We start from the raw sequence: 9,887 nt of genomic DNA, 5'->3' as shown, positions 1-9,887 counted from the left end.
ACCAACTCCTGAAGCTTACTCAAACTCATGTCCATTGAGTCGGTAATGACATCCAACCATCTCATCCTCTGTCATCCCCTTCTCCTCCCGCCTTCAATCTTTCCCAGCATCAGGGTCTTTTCAAATGAGTCAGTTCTTCGCATCAGGTGATCAAAGTATGGGAGTTTCAGCTTCAGCATCAGTCCTTCCAATGAATACTCAGGACTGATTTCCTTTAGGATGGACTGGTTGGATCTCCTTGCAGTCCAAGGGACTCTCAAGAGTCCTCTCCAATACCACAGTTCAAAAGCATCAATTCTTTGGTGCTCAGCCTTCTTTATAGTCCAACTCTCACATCTATACACAACTACTGGAAAAACCATAGCTTTGACTAGATGCACCTTTGTTGACAGAGTAATGTCTCTGCTTTTTAATATGCTGTCTAGGTTGGTCATAGTTTTTCTTCCAAGGAGCAAGCGTCTTTTAATTTCATGGCTGCAGTCACTATCTGCAGTGATTTTGGAGCCCAAAACTATAAAGTCTGTCACTGTTTCCATTGTTTCCCCATGGATTTACCATGAAGTGATGGGATGGGATGCCATGATCTTAGTTTTCTGAATGTTGAGCTTTAAGCCAACTTTTTCACTCTCCTCTTTCACTTTCATCAAGAGGCTCTTTAGTTCTTTTTCGCTTTCTGCCATAAGTGTGCTATCATCTGCATATCTGAGGTTATTGATATTTCTCCCAGCAATCTTGATTCCAGCTTGTGCTTCATCCAGCCCAGTGCTTCTCATGATGTACTGTGCATATAAGTTAAATAAGCAGGGTGACAATATACAGCCTTGAAGTACTCCTTTCAAAATTTGGAACCAGTCTGTTGGTCCATGTCTGGTTCTAACTGTTGCTTGTTAACCTGCATACAGACTTCTCAGGAGGCAGGTCAGGTGGTCTGGTATTCCCATCCCTTGAAGAATTTTCCACAGTTTATTGTGATTCACACAGTCAAAGGCTTTGGCATAGTCAATAAAGCAGAAGTAGATGTTTTCCTGGAACTCTCTTGCTTTTTAGATGATCCAACGGATATTGGCAATTTGATCTCTGGTTCCTCTGCCTTTTCTAAATCCAGCTTGAACATCTGGAAGTTCATGGTTCACGTACTGTTGAAGCCTGGCTTGGAGAATTTTGAGCATTACTTTGCTAGCAGGTGAAATGAGTGCAATTGTGCAGTAGTTTGAACATTCTTTGGCATTGCCTTTCCTTGGGATGGAATGAAAACGGACCTTTTCCAGTCCTGTGGCCACTGCTGAGTTTTCCAAGTTTGCTGGCATGTTGAGTGCAACACTTTAACAGCATCATCCGTGCATATAATATATAAAATAGATGAGTAATAAGGACCTACTGTATAGCACAGGGAACTCTACTGAATACTCTGTAATAACCTATATGGGAAAAGAATCTAAAAATGATGGATATATGTAAATATATAACTGAGTCACTTTGCTTCACACCTGAAACTGACACAACACTGTAAATAAACCAGACTCCAGTGAAAAAAATTTTTAGACAAAGAGCATTTCTGATGCATCACTGATGAGCCATCAATGCCTTTCATCAGTTGAGTGAATGGCTGGTGCCACCTTCCCAGGCAGAGCCGATGATGTGAGGATTACATGTGAAAAGTCATCCACATCTCTTAACCCAGCATCCAGCATATGGCAGGGACCCACTAGATGCTAGTGCCAGGCAAGGAGCACTTTCCTTCTGTACCCACTGCAACCAAGCCTAAGGCTCCATGGGCCATGAAGATGAGTCATTTGCTGGCCCACAGCCAGAAGATATAGCCCTTATCACCCCAGTTCATAACCATTGTGGGGGAGGCTGCAGGAATTAGAAATGTCAAAAGGCAGCCCCATTCAGTTCAAAGTGCATTTCTTGCCTCAGTCTAGATCCGGGGTGAGGGCAGTCTCCCTAATGTGTTCCCCCTCCCTGCTCTGGACACAGTCCTTTCTCAGCATCTTTAGCTCAGAGTCAAGTGCAGACACACCTTGTCACCTCTCTCCTGGGAGGTCAGCTCCCCCTGGATGATGGTTCTGGGCCCTCTTGTCCCTGCTCTGGTCTAGCCTCTCATTAGTTCTCAAAGGCACGGTCACCTGGCTTCAAAGTTTATCACTGAAAGCCCCACCCAAAATCCAGCCTACATGAAGGCCCAGTGAACTCCCACCTCCAGCGCTGACTCACTCAACCCAACATCCATGAATCCCCTTGAAGTGGATGCCTTTACATTCCTGTTTTTCTCCTTCTAATTCATCGGGCTGCAGAAGGGGTTCTTTTAAAGTGGGTTAAGTGCAGGAGTAATGACTCATTGCAGAAACTGTAACATATCAATAAAATGGGATATTGTTGCTTAGTCACTCAGTCATGTCTGACTCTTTTGCTACCTCATAGACTGTAGTCCGCCAGGCTCTTCTGTCCATGGGATTCTCCAGGCAAGAATTCTGGAGTGGGTTGCCATTTCCTTCTCTGGAAGATCTTGCCGACCCAGGGATTAAACCTTTGTCTCTTGCACGGGCAGGTAGATTCTTTACCACTGAGCCACCAGGGAAGCCCAAGGCACCAATTAATTAAAATCAAGCCTTGAAGACTAGACAATGTGTGAGTTAATGCTGGGATGATGTAAAGTATAAAAAAATAGGATACATGACAGCATATAAGGTAGGATCCCACTTTTGTAAATGTGTATATTGTCTATTCAAAATTAATATTAAAAATAAACAAAAACCCTATGAAAAATATGTATTGCTACCCTGCTAAAACTTAGCATGGTACTTGGAATAAAATAGATATTTAGCAAATGTCTGTTGAATGTAGAATGAATAAATAAATATTTTCAGTAATTAATGTTGACCAGGAGGATGACAAATGATATTTATTTACTTCTTTGTACTCTTTCAGGCACACAGGGATTTTGTTATTAGGTTAAAAATAATGGTAAGTATTAAAGTGAAAGGCTTTAAATGTGGCTGGATAATGCCTATTAACTTCATTCTGGCCAGATCATTGAGTAGAGAAATAGGCTTTCAAAAGGGCCTAAAGAACCTGTAAAAATGGACTTGACTCAGCATGCAAATTCAACTTACATTTGGCTCCAAAGGACCAACTGATGAAGTGTTCAAAGTATTTGTTCAACACATCTCATGTAGCCAACACCACACTCACTTGGGCAGGAGATGGAGAGGAAGATCACAGAGATGCTCCCAGAGCTCCAAGGGCTTGTTATTTACGTGAGGGAACCAGTCGAGCCCACAGAAAACAGAGGCCAGTGAAGACAGGGGCATGGTGGTGGCAGGCGGACTGTGATGGTGGCAGTGATGAAGAGTGAGGGGAGAGGCGAGGACAGGAGAAGCCTTGGAGACTTCCTGGGCCTGGGCTGGGCCAGGAGGAGGGAGATGTACAAGGTGGAGCTGGAACATCTCAGCAGGAATGCACAGAGCACCCAGTGGGTTCCTCCACTGGAGAAGGTGGGAGAGGATGCCTGGAGATGAGCTTGTCTGGAGACAGTGGGGCGGGGAGGGGAAGGTGTGGGCACTCGGCTTGGCAGGGCCATCAGGGCTTGGAATGTAGTCCGTTTTCTCTCTGGTGGCTTTCGTGATTCTCCTCTATCTTTAATGTTCTGCAGTCCCAGTATGGCTTGTCCAGGTGTGAATTTATTTACCTCGTCTAGGACTCAGCACACTTTTTCAAACTCAGAACGTGTATCTTCAGTTCTGAAAATCTCTCAGTCATTAATGCTTTGAACACTGCCTTTTCCCACTCTCTCTCCTCTCCTTCAGAACAGCCTATTAAATGCAAATTGAGTTTTCTTGATTTAGTCACCAAATGTCTTTTGACTTATTTTTCACATTTTTCATCTCTTTGCCTCCTGGTGCTTTATTCTGTGTGATTTTCTCAGATATACCTTCCAAATTACTAAATCTAAAATCGTGTCTAGCTAAGATTTTTTTAAATGCAATATTTTTTATTTCTGTGGTTTCTACTTAGTTCTTTGGATTCACTTTTTAAAAAAATTAATTTCCTCAGCACTAAAAAGAAATGAACTAACAAACCTTTGAAAAGACTTGGAGGGACCTTAAATATATATTACTAAGTGAAAGCAGCCAGTCCAAAAAGGCTATATACTGTACAATTCCAACTATGTGACATTAGGGAAAAGGCAGAATAAGGAGACAGCAAAAAGTGCAGTGGTTGCCAGATCTCACGGAAATGGGGGTAGGTAATGAATGGGAGAGGCATCCATGATTTTTCATGGATGAAAATACTCCGTATGATATCATATGATGGACATATGTCATTATTCATTTGTCCAAGCCTATACAAAACCAAGGATAAACTATAATGCAAACTATGCACTTGCGGGTGATTATGACATGTCAGTGCCGGTTCATCAGTTATAAAAAAGGTCCTGCTCTGGGGAGCTGGGAATGTTGATAATGGGGGGGGGGGGGCTGTGTATGTATGGGGGCCAAAAGGCATATGGGAACTTTCTGTACTTTCCCCTGGATCTTGCTGTGAACCTAAAACTTCTCTGACAAGTAATGTCTTAACTTTAAAAACATGATTTCTTATTCTTATTTTATAGATTTTATTCCTTTATCTCTTTAAGCACCTAAGGATACTTATTTTTTAAGTCTTTTATATTCTAGCATTCCATTTCCTCATGGGTCAACTCTCTTATTGCTGTGGGATACTTTCCTTCATATTGGACTTCCCCAGATATTTTATAATGTTTGTGTGTGAGCTCACCCTCAGTGGGAATGATCTTTTGGCTATGGTGGTGGAGTTGCTCCCACTGGTGCCCCAGATTGTGAACACCTTCCCTCGTTGTCCCTATGTAAGTCTCAAAAGTTCACAGTTTCTCAACTTTCTTTCTCAGTTTCTGTCTTAGGCTTTCTGTTCTCTGTGAGTGGTGAAATTTTGGGCTATATGTACAAAACCAAATTACCCTCAGTTTCTAGAGGATTTTATTTCTATTCATGGCCTGTACATTTTAAAAAAATTTCTTAGCCATAATTTCTGTCTAAACTTCTTGCTGTGTTCAGGTCCAAAGGTTTTGATTCTTATCCCCTCATAGCTGTTGAATTAAAAGACAAACATATTTCCTGGCGATGGAAGTAACAGTCCCTAAAAAATGATATCTCTGAGGTAGATATAGAATGACTTAAGAATAACTTATTTATTTAAGGCACTGGAGATGAAAGATTATTTCTCTTTCTTGCTCTTGGGACCAAATATATATTTATATCACATATATATGATTTTATATTTTTTCCAGCATTTCTGTGTGTCTAGGAAATTTCGTGTGATCTTGAACAAGCTACTAATATTTAACATCTACATGTCTGGCCTTATCATCATAGGACTGTAATGATGACTAAACAAGATAATTCATGTAAGGTGCCTAGAACAAAACCTGGCCTGAGGGCAATCCATAAATATTATAATAATAATTCCTGCTTCAGTTCATTTCTTTTTCTTGACCAGACCTGGCCACTCACCTCTATATACTTCAAATATTTTTTTAAATAACCACAACTTTTTTTTAACCTCAAGCTTTTAAATTCCTCTCCCTTCCCCACCCCCAACAGCAAACTCAATACAGGAAGTTATTAACCTTAAAAGAAATTCTCTTACAATGAATTAAACTTACTATATTTGAATATTCAACTTATGCTGATGCACAATTATAATAATTACTTTAAAATAACTGGTTTATGATTACTAAATGATTACTGAATGATTTACCAAAAATTATTGCCCAGAAATCATGCAAAGATGGGCACAATAAAGGACAGAAATTGTATGGACGTAACAGAAGCAAAAGATATTAACAAGAGGTGGCAAGAATACACAGAAGAACTATACAAAATAGATCTTCATGACCCAGATAACCACGATGGTGTGATCACTCACCTAGAGCCAGACATCCTGGAATGCAAAGTCAAGTGGGCCTTAGGAAGCATCACTATGAACAAAGCTAGCAGTGGTGATGGAATTCTAGGTGAGCTATTTCAAATTCTAAAACAAGAGGTTATGAAAGTGCTGCACTCAATATGCCAGCAAATTTGGAAAACTCAGCAGTGGCCACAGGACTGGAAAAGGTCCGTTTTCATTCCAATCCCAAAGAAAGACAATGCCAAAGAATGCTCAAACTACTGCACAATTGCACTCATTTCACACCCGAGCAAAGTAATGCTCAAAATTCTCCAAGCCAGGCTTCAACAGTACGTGAACCATGAACTTCCAGATGTTCAAGCTGGATTTAGAAAAGGCAGAGGAACCAGAGATCAAACTGCCAACATCCACTGGATCATCTAAAAAGCAAAAGAGTTCCAGGAAAACATATACTTCTGCTTTATTGACTATGCCAAAGCCTTTGACTGTGTGGATCACAACAATCTGTGCAAAATTCTTCAAGAGATGGGAATACCAGACCACATGACCTGCCTCCTGAGAAATCTGTATGCAGGTCAAGAGGTAACAGTTAAAACCGGACATGGACCAACAGACTGGTTCCAAATCAGGAAAGGAGTACTTCAAGGCTGTGTATTGTCACCCTAATTTAACTATATGCAGAGTATGTCATGTGAAATGCCAGGCTGGATGAAGCACAAGCTGGAATCAAGATTGCCGGGAGAAATATCAATTACCTCAAAAATGCAGAAGATACCACCCTTATGGCAGAAAGTGAGGAAAAACTAAAGAGCTGCTTGATGAAAATGAAAGGAGAGTGGAAAAGTTGACTTAAAACTCAACATTCAGAAAACTAAAATCATGACATCAGGTCCCATCACTTCATGGCAAATAGACGGGGAAACAATGGAAATAGTGGGAGACTTTATTTTGGGGGGGCTTCAAAATCATTGCAGATGGTGACTGCAGCCATGAAATTAAAAGATGCTTGCTCCTTGGAAGAAAAGCTATGACCAACCTAGACAGCATATTAAAAAGCAGAAACATTTCTTTACCAACAAAGGTCCACCTAGTCAAAGCTATGGTGTTTCCAGTAGTCATGTATGAGACTGGGCTATAAAGAAAGCTGAGCACCAAAGAATTGGTGCTTTTGAACTGTGGTGTTGGAGAGGACTCTTGAGAGTCCCTTGGACTGCAAGGAGATCCAACCAGTCCATCCTAAAGGAAATCAGTCCTGAATATTCATTGGAAGGACTGATGCTGAAGCTGAAACTCCAAAACTTTGACCAACTGATTTGAAGAACTGACTCATTTGAAGAGACCCTGATGCTGGGAAAGATTGAAAGCAGGAGGAGGTGATGACAGAGGATGAGGTGATTGGATGGCATCACCAACTCAATGGACATGAGTTTGAGCAATCTCCAGGAATTGGTGATTGACAGGGAGGCCTGGCGTGCTGCAGTTCATGGGGTCTCAAAGAGTTGGACACGACTGAGCAAGTGAACTGTACTGATTGCCCAGAAAACACCACAAAAGCTCTGGTCAAGGGCATCCCAGTTTTTGAAAGGGATTTCTCAGTGTCTTAGTCCATTCATGCTTTCTGTACACCATAGACTGAGGTGCTTATAAGGAACAGAAATTTATTTCTTGCTTTTCTGGAGGCTGGGAAGTTCAAGATCCAGGTACTCGTAGTTTGGTGTCTGGTGAGAAACCTCTTGGGCTTCTCAGGTGGCGCTAGTGGTAAAGAGCCCACCTGTCATTGCAGAAGACATAAAGAGATGCAGATTTTTTCCCCTGGGTCAGGAAGATCCCCTGGAGGAGGGCATGGCAGCCCACTCCAGTATTCTTGCCTGGAGAATTCCCATGGACAGAAGAGCCTGGAGGGCTACAGTCCATAAGGTTGCAAAGAGTCAGACATGACTGAAGTGACTTACATGCACAAGAACCCTCCCCCTGGTTCATAGAACGTCTTCTCTCTGTATTTCACATAGTGGAAGTGGCAAGCGAGCTCTCTGGGATCCCTTTTAAGGACACTTGGGTTCCTCATTGGTAGAACCCTCACAACCTCAGCACCTCCCACAGACCCTATCTTCTATATCATCACATCGGGGAATTGTTTTCAACACATGAATTCGGGCTGGGGGAAGGGACAGATTCAGTCTATGACACTCAGTTTCATCCCAAATACTTCCACAGTAGAGCAGTGGACAATTGTTAAAAAAAAAAAAAAGAATGAAGAATTTAAAGTGTGTTGAACTGGAAAACTACCAAGAAATAGATACAGAGCAATACGTACATACTGTGGTCCTGCCTAAGTAAACAAAGGATATAGGGGTGTGTATGTGTGTGTGTATGAGAGAGAGAGGGAAATGGTATATAGAGAGAATGTTTCTAGAAGGATTCTGCAGGAAACTGTGAGCTGAGGTTATGTAAAATGTTTTGGAGCAGGGAAGTGACAGGTTCAGGACTGTATCCGCAGACTCGCATGGCATGCTGGGTGGGCGTGGTGGAGAGGACTGGGAGGAACTGGGAGAGCATGCAGCGTGGAGTCTGTTTAAAGGACACGGCAGTGGTACAGCTGAGAGTTGACAGGGTCTAATCTGAAGCAGGGGGACGCAGTGGAGAAGGAAAAAAGAAACTGGATTCATTTTTGAGGGGCTTCCAGCAGTAGCCCCAGTGCCTAGGGCAGTACCTTCAGCCCATAGGTGCTCATCAATGTCCGAAATGAATGGTCTCCTGTATAGAAGACTTGGAACTCCAGCCCCTCTAGGCATCTGCTTGGCAACTCCAGACAGCATCCCATAGGCCCTCTTCTCGGAGTTTGCTCACCCAACCCTGGACCCTGGGAGGCAGGGGCAGGAGGCAGGGTCCACAGGCAGGCGAAGCCAGGGCCCACATTTCTGTTGTGCCCTCTGGCCCTGCCCTCCTGGGAGTGTGGTGTCAATTCCTGTCCCACTGCCCTTGCTCCACCAGGCCCCCCACCAGCAGGACTGCAGGCACCTCTGAGCTGGCCCCTGTGTTTATGCGGCAAGGAAGAAGTGTCTCTAAAATGCTGAGGCCCTGGCCTCCCTTAGGACCTAAGGGGAGACAGGAAAACAGAACAATGAGAAAGAGGGGAAGAAGACAGCCAAGAAAATCAGAGCTAACCCTACACTCAGGTATACTCTCACCCATGCACACGCCTGCACCTGCCATCATAACACTGTGTACTTAGGAGGAGCTTAAAATAGGTTTTCTGAATGCATGAGACAGTGATGGAGAGAAAGCAGGAGAATGAGGGCTCCCAGGAGGTTGGTGGATGAAGGAAAGAAAACAGATCCTCCTGAACAACAGACATTCCCCCAGACCCCACACATGTGAAAGCTCCACTGGGATCTTTTGGTCATTGAGGACAGTGAGGGGCAGAAGGAATAATTTCATTCATTCTGGTATCTGCTGAGCCTAATATGGGACTTCGTTTATAGTGTCCTGCCCAAATGTTTGTTGAATAAATGAAAGGGTGTGTGGACGGATGGATGGGTGGGTAGGTGGGTGGGTGGACTGATAGGTGGGTCTATAGGTGGGTTGATGGATGGATGAGTGATTGGATGGATGGGTGGGTGGGTGGGTGGGTGGACTGATAGGTGGGTCTATAGGTGGGTTGATGGATGGATGAGTGATTGGATGGATGGGTGGGTGGGTGGGTGGGTGGACTGATAGGTGGGTCTATAGGTGGGTTGATGGATGGATGAGTGATTGGATGGATGGGTGGGTAGGTGGGTGGGTGGACTGATAGGTGGGTCTATAGGTGGGTTGATGGATGGATGAGTGATTGGATGGATGGGTGGGTGGGTGGGTGGGTGGATTGATAGGTGGGTCTATAGGTGGGTTGATGGATGGATGAGTGATTGGATGGATGGGTGGGTGGGTGGGTGGGTGGACTGATAGGTGGGTCTATAGGT

The sequence above is a fragment of the Dama dama genome, chromosome 20 (assembly GCF_033118175.1).
Source record: "Dama dama isolate Ldn47 chromosome 20, ASM3311817v1, whole genome shotgun sequence".
Lineage (NCBI taxonomy): Eukaryota > Metazoa > Chordata > Mammalia > Artiodactyla > Cervidae > Dama > Dama dama.
This window is presented reverse-complemented; position numbering follows the sequence as displayed.